The 19,871-nt window shown below is 47.4% G+C and overlaps 1 pseudogene across 1 annotated transcript in view; it reads left to right on the top strand.

Annotated features, from left to right (window-relative positions):
- The window catches only part of LOC311135797 (WD repeat-containing protein 7-like), a 112,753-nt pseudogene that overhangs the window by 80,832 nt on the left and 12,050 nt on the right, over positions 1-19,871 (top strand). Inside the window, exons 15-18 of the transcript in view lie at positions 16,116-16,332; positions 17,551-17,625; positions 17,773-17,995; positions 18,140-18,336. The product of the transcript in view is annotated as a WD repeat-containing protein 7-like (transcript). The remainder of the gene's footprint in view (positions 1-16,115; positions 16,333-17,550; positions 17,626-17,772; positions 17,996-18,139; positions 18,337-19,871) is intronic.

Here is a 19,871-nt window from a genome sequence, read left to right as displayed (position 1 = left end):
TTCTCTCTCTCCCCTGTTCTCTCTCTCCTCTGTTCTCTCTCTCCCCTGTTCTCTCTCTCCTCTGTTCTCCTCTCTCCCCTGTTCTCCTCTCTCCCCTGTTCTCTCTCTCCTCTGTTCTCTCTCTCCCCTGTTCTCTCTCTCCTCTGTTCTCTCTCTCCTCTGTTCTCTCTCTGTTCTCCTCTCTCCTGTTCTCTCTCTCTCTCTGTTCTCCTCTCTCCTGTTCTCTCTCTCCTGTTCTCTCTCCCCTGTTCTCTCTCTCCTCTGTTCTCTCTCTCCTCTGTTCTCTCTCTCCCCTGTTCTCTCTCTCCTCTGTTATCTCTCTCCCCTGTTCTCCTCTGTTCTCATCTCTCCCCTGTTCTCTCTCTCCTCTGTTCTCTCTCTCCTCTGTTCTCTCTCTCCTCTGTTCTCTCTCTCCTCTGTTCTCTCTCTCCTCTGTTCTCTCTCTCCCCTGTTCTCTCTCTCCTCTGTTCTCTCTCTGTTCTCCTCTCTCCTGTTCTCTCTCTCCAGTTCTCTCTCCCCTGTTCTCTCTCTCCCCTGTTCTCCTCTCTCCCCTGTTCTCTCTCTCCTCTGTTCTCTCTCTCCCCTGTTCTCTATCTCCTCTGTTCTCTCTCTCCCCTGTTCTCCCTCTCCCCTGTTCTCTCGCTCCCCTGTTCTCTCTCTCCCCTGTTCTCTCTCTCCCCTGTTCTCCTCTCTCCCCTGTTCTCTCTCTCCTCTGTTCTCTCTCTCTCTGTTCTCCTCTCTCCTCTGTTCTCTCTCTCCTGTTCTCTCTCTCCTCTGTTCTCTCTCTCTGTTCTCCTCTCTCCTGTTCTCTCTCTCTCTCTCTGTTCTCCTCTCCCCTGTTCTCTCTCTCCCCTGTTCTCTCTCCCCTGTTCTCCTCTCTCCTGTTCTCCTCTCTCCTGTTCTGCTCTCTCCTCTGTTCTCTCTCTCCTCTCCTCTCCTCTGTTCTCCTCTTCTCTCCTGTTCTCTCTCTCCTGTTCTGCTCTCTCCTGTTCTCTCTCTCCTCTGTTCTCCTCTCTCCTCTGTTCTCCTCTCTCCTGTTCTCTCTCCCCTGTTCTCTCTCTCCCCTGTTCTCTCTCTCCCCTGTTCTCTCTCTCCTCTGTTCTCTCTCTCCCCTGTTCTCTCTCTCCTCTGTTCTCCTCTCTCCCCTGTTCTCCTCTCTCCCCTGTTCTCTCTCTCCTCTGTTCTCTCTCTCCCCTGTTCTCTCTCTCCTCTGTTCTCCTCTCTCCTGTTCTCTCTCTCCTGTTCTCTCTCTCCCCTGTTCTCTCTCTCCCCTGTTCTCTCTCTCCCCTGTTCTCTCTCTCCCCTGTTCTCTCTCTCCTCTGTTCTCCTCTCTCCCCTGTTCTCCTCTCTCCCCTGTTCTCTCTCTCCCCTGTTCTCTCTCTCCCCTGTTCTCTCTCTCCTCTGTTCTCCTCTCTCCTCTGTTCTCCTCTCTCCTGTTCTCTCTCTCCTCTGTTCTCTCTCTCCCCTGTTCTCTCTCTCCTCTGTTCTCTCTCTCCCCTGTTCTCTCTCTCCTCTGTTCTCCTCTCTCCCATGTTCTCCTCTCTCCCCTGTTCTCTCTCTCCTCTGTTCTCTCTCTCCCCTGTTCTCTCTCTCCTCTGTTCTCTCTCTCCTCTGTTCTCTCTCTGTTCTCCTCTCTCCTGTTCTCTCTCTCTCTCTCTGTTCTCTCTCTCCTGTTCTCTCTCCCCTGTTCTCTCTCTCCTCTGTTCTCTCTCTCCTCTGTTATCTCTCTCCCCTGTTCTCCTCTGTTCTCCTCTCTCCCCCGTTCTCTCTCTCCTCTGTTCTCTCTCTCCCCTGTTCTCCTCTCTCCTCTGTTCTCCTCTCTCCTCTGTTCTCATCTCTCCCCTGTTCTCTCTCTCCTCTGTTCTCTCTCTCCTCTGTTCTCTCTCTCCTCTGTTCTCTCTCTCCCCTGTTCTCTCTCTCCTCTGTTCTCTCTCTGTTCTCCTCTCTCCTGTTCTCTCTCCAGTTCTCTCTCCCCTGTTCTCTCTCTCCCCTGTTCTCTCTCTCCCCGGTTCTCTCTCTCCCCTGTTCTCCTCTCTCCCCTGTTCTCTCTCTCCTCTGTTCTCTCTCTCCCCTGTTCTCTCTCTCTCTCCTCTGTTCTCTCTCTCCTCTGTTCTCTCTCTCCTCTGTTCTCTCTTTGTTCTCCTCTCTCCTGTTCTCTCTCTCTCTGTTCTCCTCTCTCCTGTTCTCTCTCTCTTGTTCCCTCTCTCCTCTGTTCTCTCTCTCCCCTGTTCTCTCTCTCCCCTGTTCTCTCTCTCCCCTGTTCTCTCTCTCCCCTGTTCTCTCTCTCCCCTGTTCTCTCTCTCCCCTGTTCTCTCTCTCTCTGTTCTCCTCTCTCTGTTCTCTCTCTCCTGTTCTCTCTCTCCTCTGTTCTCCTCTCTCCTGTTCTCTCTCTCTCTCTCTGTTCTCCTCTCCCCTGTTCTCTCTCCCCTGTTCTCTCTCTCTCTGTTCTCCTCTCTCTGTTCTCTCTCTCCTGTTCTCTCTCTCCTCTGTTCTCCTCTCTCCTGTTCTCTCTCTCTCTCTCTGTTCTCCTCTCCCCTGTTCTCTCTCCCCTGTTCTCCTCTCTCCTGTTCTCCTCTCTCCTGTTCTCCTCTCTCCTGTTCTGCTCTCTCCTCTGTTCTCTCTCTCTCCTCTCCTCTCCTCTGTTCTCCTCTCTCCTGTTCTCTCTCTCCTCTGTTCTGCTCTCTCCTGTTCTCTCTCTCCTGTTCTCTCTCTCCTGTTCTCTCTCTCCTGTTCTGCTCTCTCCTGTTCTCTCTCTCCTCTGTTCTCCTCTCTCCTCTGTTCTCCTCTCTCCTCTGTTCTCCTCTCTCCTGTTCTCTCTCTCCTGTTCTCTCTCTCCTCTGTTCTCTCTCTCTCTCTGTTCTCCTCTCTCCTGTTCTCTCTCTCCTGTTCTCTCTCTCCTGTTCTCTCTCTCCTGTTCTCTCTCTCCTCTGTTCTCTCTCTCTCTCTGTTCTCCTCTCTCCTGTTCTCTCTCCCCTGTTCTCTCTCTCCCCTGTTCTCCTCTCTCCCCTGTTCTCTCTCTCCTCTGTTCTCCTCTCTCCCCTGTTCTCTCTCTCCCCTGTTCTCTCTCTCCTCTGTTCTCCTCTCTCTGTTCTCCTCTCTCCTGTTCTCTCTCTCCTGTTCTCTCTCCCCCCTGTTCTCTCTCCCCCATGTTCTCTCTCTCCCCTGTTCTCTCTCCCCCCTGTTCTCTCTCTCCCCTGTTCTCCTCTCTCCCCTGTTCTCCTCTCTCCCCTGTTCTCCTCTCTCCCCTGTTCTCCTCTCTCCTCTGTTCTCACTCTCCTGTTCTCACTCTCCTGTTCTCTGTTCTCCTCTCTCCTCTGTTCTCTCTCTCTCTCTCTCTCTCCTGTTCTCTCTCTCCTGTTCTCTCTCCCCTGTTCCCTCTCTCCCCTGTTCTCTCTCTCTCTCTGTTCTCCTCTCTCCTGTTCTCCTCTCTCCTGTTCTCCTCTCTCATGTTCTGCTCTCTCCTCTGTTCTCTCTCCTCTCCTCTCCTCTGTTCTCCTCTTCTCTCCTGTTCTCTCTCTCCTCTGTTCTGCTCTCTCCTGTTCTGCTCTCTCCTGTTCTCTATCTCCTCTGTTCTCCTCTCTCCTGTTCTCCTCTCTCCTGTTCTCTCTCTCCTCTGTTCTGTTCTCTCCTCTGTTCTTCTCTCCTCTGTTCTGTTCTCTCCTCTGTTCTGTTCTCTCCTCTGTTCTCCTCCCCTGTTCTCTCTCCCCCCTGTTCTCTCTCTCCCCTGTTCTCTCTCTCCCCTGTTCTCCTCTCTCCCCTGTTCTCCTCTCTCCCCTGTTCTCCTCTCTCCCCTGTTCTCCTCTCTCCTCTGTTCTCACTCTCCTGTTCTCACTCTCCTGTTCTCTGTTCTCCTCTCTCCTCTGTTCTCTCTCTCTCTCTCTCTCTCCTGTTCTCTCTCCCCTGTTCCCTCTCTCCCCTGTTCTCTCTCTCCCCTGTTCTCCTCTCTCCTGTTCTCCTCTCTCATGTTCTGCTCTCTCCTCTGTTCTCTCTCCTCTCCTCTCCTCTTCTCCTCTTCTCTCCTGTTCTCTCTCTCCTCTGTTCTGCTCTCTCCTGTTCTCTCTCTCCTGTTCTCTCTCTCCTGTTCTGCTCTCTCCTGTTCTCTCTCTCCTCTGTTCTCCTCTCTCCTGTTCTCCTCTCTCCTGTTTTCTCTCTCCTCTGTTCTGTTCTCTCCTCTGTTCTTCTCTCCTCTGTTCTGTTCTCTGTTCTGTTCTCTCCTCTGTTCTCCTCTCCTGTTCTCTCTCTCCTCTGTTCTCCTCTCTCCTGTTCTCCTCTCTCCTCTGTTCTCTCTCTCCTCTGTTCTGCTCTCTCCTCTCCTCTCCTCTGTTCTCCTCTTCTCTCCTCTCCTCTTCTCTCCTCTGTTCTCTCTCTCCTGTTCTCTCTCTCCTCTGTTCTGCTCTCTCCTGTTCTCTCTCTCCTGTTCTCTCTCTCCTCTGTTCTGCTCTCTCCTGTTCTCTCTCTCCTGTTCTCTCTCTCCTCTGTTCTGCTCTCTCCTGTTCTCTCTCTCCTCTGTTCTGCTCTCTCCTGTTCTCTCTCTCCTCTGTTCTCCTCTCTCCTGTTCTCCTCTCTCCTCTGTTCTCCTCTCTCCTGTTCTCTCTCTCCTCTGTTCTGTTCTCTCTCCTGTTCTCCTCTCTCCTCTGTTCTCCTCTCTCCTGTTCTCCTCTCTCCTGTTCTCCTCTCTCCTGTTCTCCTCTCTCCTGTTCTCCTCTCTCCTCTGTTCTCCTCTCTCCTGTTCTCCTCTCTCCTCTGTTCTCTCCTCTCCTCTCTCTCCTCTGTTCTTCTCTTCTCTCCTCTCCTCTACTGTGTGTCCTGTGTGTTCTCTCTGCTCACACCGCTCTACTCTGCTCTCCCTAAAGTAGACATGGAGTTTTCTATTGATGGCCTGTCACTGGGCTGGCCAGTTAGTCACAACAAGGCTAGCTATCTACTACTTATTTATAGGTTTCTATAGCAGCCAAAGTAGCCATCAAGTGCAAGAGAACCCTGCATTTTAGAATGGGTCAATGGTGAAGGTCCATAAAGATGGAGGAATTCAGATATGACATCATTGTCTTTAGCACTACCCACAGAGTTCTTAAACTACAGCGTGCCACATGGTTCAATGTGTCAGTAAATCAGCACAATCTGCTTTTTTCGTTTGTTCAAATTGTCGCCGTCTTGGAGCTAGAATTGTGATCATGTATACTGTGCTAATGCCAATAAGAAATAAAGAGTGCTGTAGATATACGGGGAACTTAGCAAATTAGCCATTTATGGTAAGAACATTGGGGCACCTTTGCCATTGGCCAATAGGAGTGATAATTATGACTGATTTGATGAGGGAGCCTAGTTCTCTCTCGTTCGCAGTCTCTTAGCCTGTAGCACTGTCCAGGTTTTCCTGTGTTTACTCCGTGACTGGTCAGTTGGTCAATATCAATATGATTTTATATTTCAATATGAGGTTGGGGGTCAATTCCATTTTAAATTCTGTCAATTTCAGGAAGTAAAACTGAAATTCCAATTTTCCTCGTAATTAAATGATCCGCTATGATAATGCACTATTCCAGTCTTCCTCTTTATTTTTAGACGGATCAGATGGTGGGTTGCTAGGCAGACTCTCCAGTCCACTACCTCAATATCTAGTCCAGCGGAGCGGAGAGCGTTTAATAGAAGTGATTTGAAATGCTCCCTGCTCCTTCCCTGGCCTCTCCGGCCAACTGGCTCTGTGATTGAATTGAGTCCTCTCCTCGCTCTGCTCTGCTCCCCTGTCGGTCCAGTGTGATTTGGGAATTAGGTCTGGTTCCCTGGTGTCCTCCCTGATCTGGTCTGTGAGAGCCGGAATTCTTACTGGTTGGTAGGTGATCAAATACTTATGTCATGCAATAAAATGCAAATTAATTACTTAAAAATCATACAATGTGATTTTCTGGATTTTTGAAGTGTACCTATGATAAAAATTACAGACCTCTACATGCTTTGTAAGTAGGAAAACCTGCAAAATCGGCAGTGTATTAAATACTTGTTCTCCCCACTGTATGTTATATTTGAGATTCTTCAAAGTAGCCACCCTTTGCCTTGATGACAGCTTTGCACACTCTTGGCATTCTCTCAACCAGCTTCATGAGGTAGTCACCTGTAATGCATTTCAATTAACAGGTGTGCCTTGTTCAAATTTTATTTGTGGGATTTCTTTCCTTTTTAATGCGTTTGAGCCAATCAGTTGTGTTGTGACAAGGTAGGGGGGTATACAGAAGATAGCCTTATTATGGCAAGAACAGCTCAAATAAGCAAAGAGACACGACAGCTCATTACTTTAAGACATGAAGGTCAGTCAATACGGAAAATATCAAGAACTTTTAAAGTTTCTTCAAGTGCAGTCGCAAAAACCATCAAGCGCTATGATGAAACTGGCTCTCATGAGGACCGCCACAGGAAAGGAAGACCCAGAGTTACCTCTGCTGCAGAGGATAAGTTCATTAGAGTTAACTGCACCTCAGATTGAAGCCCAAATAAATGCTTCACAGAGTTCAAGTAACAGACACATCTCAACATCAGCTGTTCAGAGGAGACTGCATGAATCAGGCCTTCATGGTCGAATTGTTGCAAAGAAACCACTACTAAAAGACACCAATAATAAGAAGAGACTAGCTTGGGCCAAGAAACACGAGCAATGGACATTAGACCTGTGGAAATCTGTCCTTTGGTCTGATAATTCCAAATGTGAGATTTTTGGTTCCAACCACCGTGTCTTTGTGAGACGCAGAGTAGGTGAACGGATGATCTCTGCATGTGTGGTTCCCACCGTGATTTATTTAGAATTCAAGGCACACTTAACCAGCATGGCTACCACAGCATTCTGCAGCGATATGCCATCCCATCTGGTTTGTGCTTAGTGGCACTATCATTTGTTTTTCAACAGGACAATGACCCAACACCTCCAGGCTGTGTAAGGGCTATTTGACCAAGAAGGAGAGCGATGGAGGGCTGCATCAGATGACCTGGTCTCCACAATCACCCGACCTCAAGTTGGACCGCATAGTGAAGGAAAAGCAGCCAACAAGTGCTCAGCATATGTGACTTGTTTCAGGAAACTAGGCATATGTCATGGGTCACTACTACACAGGAGAGCCATTTAATCGTAAACTTTTTGGGGGGATCAAAATGTGTTTTTTTGGCAGAAATGCCTTCTGGAACATGTGAACTTTCATGTGCCTTAATAACAAACTTGTATGCCATCTGTAAATATGAATAAAGTTGTTAAATTACGAGCTTAGTTGGTTAAGCCACAGGAAAAAGACAGCAACCTTCCCACTAGCCATGATTGGCTGGGATAACGAGTGGGCTAGACATGCCGAGAGAGGAGTTTGGATTGGTCTGCCGTATAGCACGCTTCTGTCTATTTGAGCTGGTCAGTATGTGTAGGTAATCCTGTCTAACGCAGCTTTTTAAAAAATATATCATGTAGTGGAGCTGCATAAGTGTTGCTCTCCACTTTCTGGAGGATCGAGTTTTGAAATCAGTGGAATTAAGAGTATATATGCTAAAAGATGGAGAAAACACCTGTCTCCGGATTACATCTTCAAACTAAGGGCAACCATGGCATCCGTGACAGAGAGACTCGTCCATCATGCATGATGATGTAAACGAGTAAGATAGTCTAGCTAGCTACATTTTCAGATATTACATGTTTCTAATTTTGACAAAGTGGTTTAATTTCAAGTTAAAGTGTACTGTTAGCTAGCTAGCTAATGTTACGTGTATGATCTTATTCGTATCTCAGAGCCATTTGCTTGCTAACATTGAACCTGGTTGGTTAGCTACCTGCAGATTCATGCAGGGTAGTAACGTCATGAGTTGGGATTATGGTTCATTGTTTACCTAGCTAGCTAGCTAGCTACATGTCTTAACAGAAGACTCAACTATGCAAGTAACCATTTCAGGTGCATTCGTAAATTCAGTCTGAGTATGCCAGAGCGCAGAATAACTGCTGACTTTACGAACGCACAACACCCGTTGAATATGGCCGGTGTCAGTAAGTGTCTGCAAAAAAAGCGTAATTAAATTGTTGCTAGCAGCACAGTTCCAGTCACCAATGCTCTGGATAACATGTTTTCATTAAATGAGAGAACACCCCACTGACCATTTTACTCACCTAGCAGAACTGGTTAGGCTGTTTTCATGTTATCCAGAGGTAAACAATGAACCATAATCCCAATTTTGTGTCTGGAAGTAGCTAGCAAGCTAGCCAATGTTAACAAGTTAGCTTGGGTGCTTGACTGCTGTTGTGAGGTCAGAACACTTGGATCAAACCCTACTCATCAGCTCCGAGAGCGAAACGAGATGGGTGGGGCTAAAGCTGAAGAGGGTCTGAACGATGCTGAATGGGTGTAGACAAAGAAGAGCTCTTCAGTAGGTACCAAAACATTCAAAGGCCATTTTCTCAAAGTGAGATTACAAGTTTATCAACTTTCAAAGCAGAATTACTTTCCCATTGTTCCCTTAAATGCAGTGTATGAGATACCATTTTGTAGCTCTGTGTCTCTGCTTTTATCCAATGTATAAAAAAAACACAATTTCAAATGTTGCTACATAAGACCGAATCAAGGTGGTCGGTCACATGTGGGAACTCCTTCAAGACTGTTGGAAAAGCATTCCAGGTGGAGCCGGTTGAGAGAATGCCAAGAGTGTGCAAAGCTGTCATCAAGGCAAAGGGTGGCTACTTTGAAGAATCTCAAATATAAAATATATTTTGATTTGTTTAACACTTTTTTTGGTTACTACATGATTCCATATGTGTTATTTCATAGTTTTGATGTCTTCACTATTATTCTACAATGTAGAAAAAAGTAAAAATAAAGGAAAACCCTTGAATGAGTAGGTGTGTCCAAACCTTTGACAGGTAATGTACTTCATTGTTTGAAACCTGAACGTTTTACTTCATATTATGAGCCATGTCTTACCTTGCTTCAAAGTAGCCTTTAGCCAAAATCAGACCATATCCGTGGAAGCAATTATTGAATTGAATTGTCCAGTAGCCAAAGGCCCAATCCTAATCATATTACCAACCCATACTAGTTCTTGCATATTTGATCTCCCCTCTTTCTAAATTTCTAATGGATATTTTCATCTCTGTCACATGAAACCACTCGCATGTGCGGTGCCCTTTGACAACGGTACGTTCCTGTTAATTGCATGATGGAACGAACATTCGCTCGTAGCCTACTGCCTTGTGTGCATTGCTGCGCTTATAATATGAAGCGATAATAGTTGGTCGACGTTTTAAGCTACGTTCTGATCTGTTGCTTCACTCATTGCTTTTGAAAAAACAAAACATTTATGTAGCCTAGGCCACACCCGTCGCTATGGGCGGGCCATAGACTGAGGTCTAGGCCTATTGGTTGTATTAATTTGGGATCTATCGTCCCAGAACTGTCCCAGAGTCTGTTAGCTATAGGCTATTTCTTTCTCGTCAAGCTGACCAATAGAATAGCTAAATGTTTCCACTATGGGGGATAGATAGCACAGTGGTTCCTCATTTTAAAAGTTGAGTAAAACAGCAGTATAGCATGTGGTATGTTTCGGTTTGTCGTGGCGCTTGCCATTTAATGCTCATTTTAACCACATCTACTACGTCATTTGACCGCGTCAGTTTGAGATTATGCATGTTTTTATTCCAAGAAAATGACTATCTAAAACAAGTCCTTCGAAATGGAAATATATGGCGAGAATATTCTATCAAGTATTTGTTAAAGGGCCTATCGACGGTCATTTACATTTCAAATGTAAGTCATTTCATTCTCCTTCCAGGTAATTGTGGCGCCATACAACGTGACCCGAGAAGTTTTTAATTTTACCGGCCGTTTGAGACATTTACCGGACCCATATGCATTGGGTGAAAAGCCCATTAGGGCATCCACCCATACGCAGAATGACAGAATGTTATTTAGATGATGGTAATGTGTCTTAAGTCTTGAGTTAGAAATGTAAAAACTTTAGAGGACTTAAGCATCAAATACGTTGCAAGTTTGGGGGCGGCAGGTAGCTTAGTGGTTAATAGCGTTGTGCCAGTAACCGAAAGGTCGCTGGTTCTAATCTCCCGAGCCAACTAGGTGAAGAAATCTGTCGATGTGCCCTTGAGCAAGGCACTTAACCCTAATTGCTCCTGTAAGTCGCTCTGGATAACAGCGTCTGCGAAATGACTAAAAATGTAAATGTGTTTGCCCTTTTTTAGATGATGGTAATGCATCTTAACAGAACTTGCAGCTCCTGTCTGTGATATTGAGTTAGAAATGTTAGAAATGTAAAACTGAAGCATCGAATACTTTGCAAGTTTGCCCTTTTTTGGCCATTAGGCTACCCTTTACAATAGGACTCAACTCTGACTGACCGTAGAATCTATCGGTAGCTTTAAACTGTGGCACAAATTGGGGGAATTTTCACACCTAGCCGAGTTGTTAGATAATCCTTTTGTAAATTAATGGAGGTGTGAGAGTTTGTCAAAGAGTTTCTCTCTCTTCTCTCACTAGAGTCCTGCAAAATCAGCAGGAGGGTTGTCCTGGAGTTGAGAGTAGAACTTGGGATAAATCTAATTGTTCAATTACACTTAACAGGTGGACTGACAAATTTTAGAAAAATAGGAAACTTGTGCCTTACATTCGATTACATAAACAAAGAGTGGGTGCTCATTTAGAGGGTGCTATCCTCCATGAAGTGGGACAGTTCCCACCTCAAAACTGCAGATAACACAAGGCCAGCTACTGTGAAAGAATACTTGTGGATCTTGTTGATTTCCTCTATCGCTTCAAAGAGGCCACACTCTCCTTGGAGGACAGCAAACAGCCTACTCTTCACCTGGTCATGGTGTGGAGACAAAGGATAAAGTGTCACCTACAGCTGGAGTTGTGATATCAGAGAGGAGAAGCCAGCGGTCAGCAGGCACGGTGGATGACGACCTTTTCCTGCACAGCAATTTGAAGAAATCCGAGTGATGGACTGTTTTTTGAAGTTATTCTTTTAGGAGCTTTATTTGATGGCTAATTCAGGCTTTCGTTCAAGTGATGAATGGATTGTTTTTGCTAATTAAATTGTCTACTTTGCCTAATTTTATTGTTTTAGTAGCTTTATTTGTTTCTAATTCAGGCTTTCGTCCATAGACCAGGCCATTGGTAAAGGTTTGAGTATGCCTGTACTAAATAAAAGTAGGATTTTTTCAGCCTATAGTCGATTCTGGGAATTGTTTAAGTTTAAATTACACTATTTTATTATCTAAACAATATTGATTATTTGTCAGCTAACTGCTTTCATTAGGACAGTAGAAGGCTCTTTCAAAGGGATTTGAGTTGTCAATGTGCCGCATTGCATTGTGAAAATAATTGAGGAACCACTGTACTTTCATTTGAGGAACCACTGTAGATTGACATAGGCTAGTGATTTTGCTGTTCGTTACACGTCTTGTTGGCAGAGGGAAAGTAACGTTATTCTAACATCTTCAAAGTGTGCATCAGAATTCGGTAAGAACCACCGCACATCGTCGCATCCTTGAATTGCATGTCCTGTTAATATGAATTACCATAATCTAAATGTGATTTCTGTCTGTCATTCTGAGAACTGTGGGTGGACGCCTTAATCAGGTTACGCACCCAATACATATGGGTCTGGTACATTTCTCAAATGTCTGGTCAATTCAAATGCTGCCGGTCAGATGTCTGGCACAACGTTTTCTGGAAGCCCTGGTGTGCGTGTGTGGTTGATGGAGAGAGTCAGACATATGTCCGTCCTCTGTGCATTTGACCCTGCAGCTCTAAACCCTGGTTAATGGGTTCTGAGAGAAAAGGAGAGCGAGCCCTTGTTACCCCCCCCAGTGTGTGTACGCCTACAGAAATAGATTAAACCCCTGCAGCTTCAGCTATGACAGAATGGGGGGGGGGGATTTTCTGCTCCCCTCTTCCTGATCTGGCCCTGACTGGGCTCAGAGGTCATCTGCTGGAGTCCATCTGCTGCCTAGTTGTGTCCTGAGGGGGAGGGAGGGAGGGAGAGAGAGTTGGGTGGACAGGGTTAGGGGAAGATGGAGGTGGACAGGGTTAGGGGAAGATGGAGGTAGACAGGGTTAGGGGAAGATGGAGGTGGAGGTGGACAGGGTTAGGGGAAGATGGAGGTAGACAGGGTTAGGGGAAGATGGAGGTGGAGGTGGACAGGGTTAGGGGAAGATGGAGGTGGACAGGGTTAGGGGAAGATGGAGGTGGACAGGGTTAGGGGAAGATGGAGGTAGAGGTGGACAGGGTTAGGGGAAGATGGAGGTGGACAGGGTTAGGGGAAGATGGAGGTGGAGGTGGACAGGGTTAGGGGAAGATGGAGGTGGAGGTGGACAGGGTTAGGGGAAGATGGAGGTGGAGGTGGACAGGGTTAGGGGAAGATGGGGGTGGAGGTGGACAGGGTTAGGGGAAGATGGAGGTGGACAGGGTTAGGGGAAGATGGAGGTGGACAGGGTTAGGGGAAGATGGAGGTGGAGGTGGACAGGGTTAGGGGAAGATGGGGGTGGAGGTGGACAGGGTTAGGGGAAGATGGAGGTGGACAGGGTTAGGGGAAGATGGGGGTGGAGGTGGACAGGGTTAGGGGAAGATGGAGGTGGAGGTGGACAGGGTTAGGGGAAGATGGAGGTAGACAGGGTTAGGGGAAGATGGAGGTGGAGGTGGACAGGGTTAGGGGAAGATGGAGGTGGACAGGGTTAGGGGAAGATGGAGGTGGACAGGGTTAGGGGAAGATGGAGGTAGACAGGGTTAGGGGAAGATGGAGGTGGACAGGGTTAGGGGAAGATGGAGGTGGAGGTGGACAGGGTTAGGGGAAGATGGAGGTGGACAGGGTTAGGGGAAGATGGAGGTGGACAGGGTTAGGGGAAGATGGAGGTGGAGGTGGACAGGGTTAGGGGAAGATGGAGGTGGACAGGGTTAGGGGAAGATGGAGGTAGACAGGGTTAGGGGAAGATGGAGGTGGACAGGGTTAGGGGAAGATGGAGGTGGACAGGGTTAGGGGAAGATGGAGGTGGACAGGGTTAGGGGAAGATGGAGGTGGACAGGGTTAGGGGAAGATGGAGGTGGAGGTGGACAGGGTTAGGGGAAGATGGAGGTGGACAGGGTTAGGGGAAGATGGAGGTGGACAGGGTTAGGGGAAGATGGAGGTGGAGGTGGACAGGGTTAGGGGAAGATGGAGGTGGACAGGGTTAGGGGAAGATGGAGGTGGAGGTGGACAGGGTTAGGGGAAGATGGAGGTGGAGGTGGACAGGGTTAGGGGAAGATGGAGGTAGACAGGGTTAGGGGAAGATGGAGGTGGAGGTGGACAGGGTTAGGGGAAGATGGAGGTGGACAGGGTTAGGGGAAGATGGAGGTGGACAGGGTTAGGGGAAGATGGAGGTGGACAGGGTTAGGGGAAGATGGGGGTGGAGGTGGACAGGGTTAGGGGAAGATGGAGGTGGACAGGGTTAGGGGAAGATGGAGGTAGACAGGGTTAGGGGAAGATGGAGGTGGACAGGGTTAGGGGAAGATGGAGGTGGACAGGGTTAGGGGAAGATGGAGGTGGAGGTGGACAGGGTTAGGGGAAGATGGAGGTGGACAGGGTTAGGGGAAGATGGAGGTGGACAGGGTTAGGGGAAGATGGAGGTGGACAGGGTTAGGGGAAGATGGAGGTGGACAGGGTTAGGGGAAGATGGAGGTGGACAGGGTTAGGGGAAGATGGGGGTGGAGGTGGACAGGGTTAGGGGAAGATGGAGGTGGACAGGGTTAGGGGAAGATGGAGGTAGACAGGGTTAGGGGAAGATGGAGGTGGACAGGGTTAGGGGAAGATGGAGGTGGACAGGGTTAGGGGAAGATGGAGGTGGAGGTGGACAGGGTTAGGGGAAGATGGAGGTAGACAGGGTTAGGGGAAGATGGAGGTGGACAGGGTTAGGGGAAGATGGAGGTGGACAGGGTTAGGGGAAGATTGGGCTGGGAAAGTTCCCTTTGCCTTGTAGTTGTAGCAGCCGTTATCCTGTAGAGGGCAGCATTCCTCCACCAAAACCACAGCAACACGGCTGCCTCTAGAAATCTCTTATCATAAAAAAGCAGTTCATAGAGAAAGCCTAATTAAGCTTCACTGATCAGAGCATATCAGTACTGCTGCTGCAGGATGCATTGTCCAGGGATATTTGTGCAATTTTATTTTCTGTGTGTGTGTGTGTGTGTCACAGGTGCAAGTGCGGTGTGTCCCCATCAGCCACTATAAAGGCTAATAACTGAACAGGGAAGCTGTGAGCTGGGCTGGGGCACACACACACTGTAATTGTTAGGGCGGAGGTGTAGCTTGATTATAGCTTCCTCCAGTAGCCAGCACCAGCAGAGGAAAGTTCCAGTGACACACACACACACACACACACACACACACTGGCGTCTCACGGCTGCCTGGAGAAGCAGACATCTGTCGGAAAACAATTGAGCAAGGCGTACGGTCTGTGGCTTTGATTCGCTGTTCCCTCATCAAACGGACAGTGAAATTGATGGTTCGACCGCCAGTAGGACGAAGTAGCAGGGCTGTGCGCCGCTTCCCTCTGCTCTCTGCTGCCGCGCCGGTGTCAGGAGTCACTTCCCTCCTGGAGAAGTCAGCCACGCAGGGCCCTTTATAACACATTGGTGCTCCTATGAGCTAAGGCTCTCTCTCTCTCACTTCTCCCTCCACCTTTGGCTTTGTAACTTGTTATCGGGAGGTGTAAACTAGTTAGCCTGTTAACCATGTGTTTGTGTCCTCTTCTGTCCTGTAGCAGATATCTCCAGCCTGCTGTACGCTGTTAGGTCTCCCTCCCTCCCCCCTCCCCTGTCCTGTAGCAGATATCTCCAGCCTGCTGTACGCTGTTAGGTCTCCCTCCCTCCCTCCCCCCTCCCCTGTCCTGTAGCAGATATCTCCAGCCTGCTGTACGCTGTTAGGTCTCCCTCCCTCCCCTGTCCTGAAGCAGATATCTCCAGCCTGCTGTACGCTGTTAGGTCTCCCTCCCATCCCCCTCCCCTGTCCTGTAGCAGATATCTCCAGCCTGCTGTACGCTGTTAGGTCTCCCTCCCTCCCTCCCTCCCCTGTCCTGAAGCAGATATCTCCAGCCTGCTGTACGCTGTTTGGTCTCCCTCCCTCCCCCCCTCCCCTCTACTCCTGGCCCAGCCTTACTCTGTTCTGCTCTGTGATCACTGAGGCATACACAACAGCGCCCATTGAAGCCCCTTAACTGCCATTGAGCACGGTGACAATGCTGACCCTCAGTGTGCTAATTGTCAGAGATAGACCTTACTGTGATGTCTATTGAATGCTCCCTCCCGGACAGAGCAGATGCAGGATAGGGAGGGAGGAGGGGGGTTAGGGGGTCGTGTGAGTGGGCTAGGGGACGCAGCAGCCTCTTTCTCCCCCTCTCTCTGTCTCTCCCTTTCTCTCTCTCTGTCTGTCTCTCTGTCCCTCTCTGTGTGTGTCTGTCTGTCTGTCTCTCTCTCTCTCTCTCCCAGTAGAAAGGAGGATAATAATGTTCTGAGGGTCCAGTCATTGCAAACCGGGCTCATTTCTATGTAAACATCCTTACCAATGCAAAGAGTGTAGTGCAGGGGCCTTCAAATTGAATTACAATTGAATAGGGATTAGCATGTTTGCACATGAGACTTGCTGTGGTTAGATGAAGTGAAAGGCTTGGGGACATTGGAGGTGAAATATTCCAGGTGGTTACAGACCGGGATGGACCATGAGACTGACTGGGGAGTGGGGAACTTTTCTCCCGGATCCAGACACAGGGAATGGAAGGGAAACATGTTGAGATTGATGGACTGTCAGTCAAAGAGTTTAGGAACATGCACATATCCAGTTTGATGAAGAGACCTCAATAGCATAGCATAGCACAGCACAGCAACCTTATACTGTATTTTCAATATAACAAATGTGGTAGATTTGAAGGAGTTTCTCTTGTGGACAATCTAGAATGTATATATTTATTATCCAACATTAATATGAGAGCCTGGTCAGAATGTCACAGTACTACAGTACCCATAATGCTTTGTGGAAGATATCTGGTCATATCTTAGTTAAGACGCTAATGTGATGGTGTCCCTTCTCCTTATCAATACATCTGTCTTTGTGTTTCCCAGGGCAACCTGCAGAAGTACTCCAACAGTTTGGTGGTGCAGGCCATGAAGACCAACCTGACAGACCCCGACATGCATGTCCTGTTCTTCGACGTGGAGGCGCTGACGGAGGAGGCCCAGCGGCCCAACCACACCCCTGGTCTCCCCTGAGACCCCCCAGAAGGCCCAGGGAGCAGCTGACAAGGGAGGGTCCTTCCTGGCCAACAAGATCTTCAAACATGTGAGGGATGGATGGATGCTTGGTCCTGCTAGGTTATGACTGGAATGGCACCCTATTCCTTATATAGTGCACTACTTTTGGCATTTTAACACAGGCAATATCTTCAAACAGGTGAGGCAAGGAAGGATGGTTTGTCCTGGGTTATGTTCAAAATGTCCTCCTATCCAGGCCAAAAGTAGTCCACTATATATGGAGTGGGTAGTGTACTACTATATAGGGAATGGGTAGTGTACTACTATATAGGGAATGGGTAGTGTAGTGTACTACTATATAGGGAGTGGGTAGTGTACTACTATATAGGGAATGGGTAGTGTACTACTATATAGGGAATGGGTAGTGTACTACTATATAGGGAATGGGTAGTGTACTACTATATAGGGAATGGGTAGTAACCTACTATATAGGGAATGGGTAGTGTACTACTATATAGGGAATGGGTAGTGTACTACTATATAGGGAATGGGTAGTGTACTACTATATAGGGAATGGGTAGTGTACTACTATATAGGGAATGGGTAGTGTACTACTATATAGGGAATGGGTAGTGTAGTGTACTACTATATAGGGAATGGGTAGTGTACTACTATATAGGGAATGGGTAGTGTACTACTATATAGGGAATGGGTAGTGTACTACTATATAGGGAATGGGTAGTGTAGTGTACTACTATATAGGGAATGGGTAGTGTACTACTATATAGGGAATGGGTAGTGTAGTGTACTACTATATAGGGAATGGGTAGTGTACTACTATATAGGGAATGGGTAGTGTAGTGTACTACTATATAGGGAATGGGTAGTGTAGTGTACTACTATATAGGGAATGGGTAGTGTACTACTATATAGGGAATGGGTAGTGTACTACTATATAGGGAATGGGTAGTGTACTACTATATAGGGAATGGGTAGTGTAATAACTGTAATGACCTTTTAGATACATTAACATGTATTATTATTATTATGAGTTATTACCATGACCTTTTAGATACAGTAACATTGTTAGTATTATTCCAGTTATTGTTATGCAGCTGTATACTGTAACATTATTCCCCCCAAAATAGTTTTACTTACACAATTGCTTTACCTTTTGTGCCGTTTGTTATGAGAATTTGACTGTAATATTTCCCAGGAAAATAATCCAAATTAAATACTTATATAAGCCCCACCATGATTATTTTTCTAAGTTACTGAGTGTCGGCCATTTTGTCATCTCCAACAGGTGAAGGAGACAATGAAGGAGTCCATTAAGGAGCACCTCCTGGATGAGGAGGAAGAGGAGGAGGAAGAGGAGGAGGTAAGTAGCGTAGAGGCTAGAGAAACAGGCCACTAACCAAAGGGTTGCCGGTTCGAATCCTAGATCCGACAAGAAATCGTGTGGGGAGTGAGCCAACAACTGGAGGGTTATAAGCAAAAAGACTACAAAATATTATTCTTCTTCTAGATGAGGAGGCGGGAGGAGAAGTCTAAGTCCCTGTCTCCGTTGGAGTATAACCTGACCATGGACACTGCCAAACTGTTCATGTCCTGTCTCCACGCCTGGGGCCTCAACGGACCGCTGGACGAGGTGTGTCTGAGACGAATGGGCATGCTCAAACCCCACTGCCCCATCTCCTTCGGCCTCATCTCCCGTGGAGGACACGTCTCTCATGCTGCCCACCTTCAAGGTAAAGATTTAGATTTTTAAGGCTTTCTGAATATGTTAGCTGATCATTTATTTTAAATAAAGAATAAATAAAATCAGAGTTTTCTGTTTTTGGAATCGGTACTAATCGATTAATTGATTCATCGAACTCCTTCGTACTAATTAGGAGTCCCTGCTGCGTCAGATGGCCCTGTCCACGGGCAGGAAGTTGTCCCTGTCAGAGATGGTGGGTAAAGGGACGTACGGAGTGTCCCGGGCCGTGACCACCCAGCACCTGCTCTCTGTCATCTCATTGGCTAACACCCTGATGGGCTTGACCAACGCCACCTTCATGGGAGAACACATGAAGAAGGCTCCCGTCAGGTACGCAGAATGCACGGACACACACACACACACACACACACACACACACACACACACACACACACACACAGAGATCCGGCCCAAAGGCACAGAGATCCAACTCGAGGGCCATCTTTCTTAAAAGATGTGTGTACACAGGTACGTACACACACACACACACACACACACACACACACACACACTGCTAAATAATTAATCAAATGGCTACCTGGACTAACTGCATCAACCCTTTTTTGCACTAATTATCTTGCACCGGCTCTATGCACACACGTTAGACTCTACCCACACACTCACCCATACTTACACCGACACCCCAACGCACAAATCAAATGTTATTCGTCACATGCTTGGTAAACAACAGGTGTTAGACTAACAGTGAAATGCTTACTGACGGGCCCTTACCCACAATGCAGAGAGAGAGAGAAAATAGAGAAATAATAGAAAAGTTAAACATGAAGTAATAATAAAAGTAATAATAGATACACAATGAGGAACGATACACACTTAGCTACAGTATATACACGGGGTACCAGTAGTGAGTCGATGCAGGGGTACGAGGTAACTGAGGTGGATATGTACATATACTGTAGGTAGGGGTAAAGTCACTAGGCAACAGCATAGATAATAAACAGTAGCAGCAGTGTATGTGGTGAGTCAAAAAATGTCAGTGCAAAAATTGTCAATGCAGATAGTCCGGGCAGCTATTGGTTAACTATTTAACTAACTATTTAGCAGTCTTATGGCTTGGGGGTAGAAGCTGTTAAGGGTCCTGTTGGTCCCAGACTTGATGCATCGGTACCGCTTGCCGTGCGGTAGCAGAGAGAACAGGGTGGTTGGAGTCTTTGGTATACAGGTCCTGAATGATGCCTATGCATAATGATTGGATCCTCAGTCTTAGCCTGGTGGTCTATTGTTTACCTGTATGTGTGCTCAGAGGCCTACTTTAGGGTCTGTAATACCTCCAGGCCCCATGGCCATTGTGAGCCCTTGGCCTGGTGTGGGGTGCCTTGAGCTGGGGCAGGATTGCTCCACAGGCTGGTGGGTGTTGCTGGGCAGTATTGGGGAGTTTTACAGACTTTAGTTTGCTATTTGTACAGAGAGCAGCGAGCAGCGAGAGGAGAGGAGGTGGTCTGATTGTTAGTGCTTCTTCCCAGTCCCGTAGGGAGCTGAATGATTTAACAACACGCTGCAGCTGAAACACCAGATAGAGGATGACAATTTCATGAAGTCGCCCTTTTTGATGTGTTGTATATAGAAGACAGATGAGGTTCATATAAAAGAAAGGCGTAATGATGGAGGGACGGACGGAGACGGATTAAAAAAAAGTCCACAGAAAACGTATTCTCTGCCAGCCATGTACAGTAGTTGCTCCAAGCCAGTCCTCAATATTTAAAATCATTGTTTTTTTTATGTCGCCATCGTAGATTTATGTCAGTGTTCTAGAATAGATGTGTTTCTTCCCGACTAGTTTGAAATAAAGAAGAAGCTCCAGAACTTGACTTGATGCCACAGGTCTTCCAACTTCCAAAAAGGCC

This window comes from Coregonus lavaretus (genome assembly GCF_964263955.1).
Source record: "Coregonus lavaretus genome assembly, chromosome: 10".
Taxonomy (NCBI): Eukaryota; Metazoa; Chordata; class Actinopteri; order Salmoniformes; family Salmonidae; genus Coregonus; species Coregonus lavaretus.
Note: the sequence above shows the minus strand (reverse complement) of the source record. Positions and strands in the feature narration are given on the sequence as shown.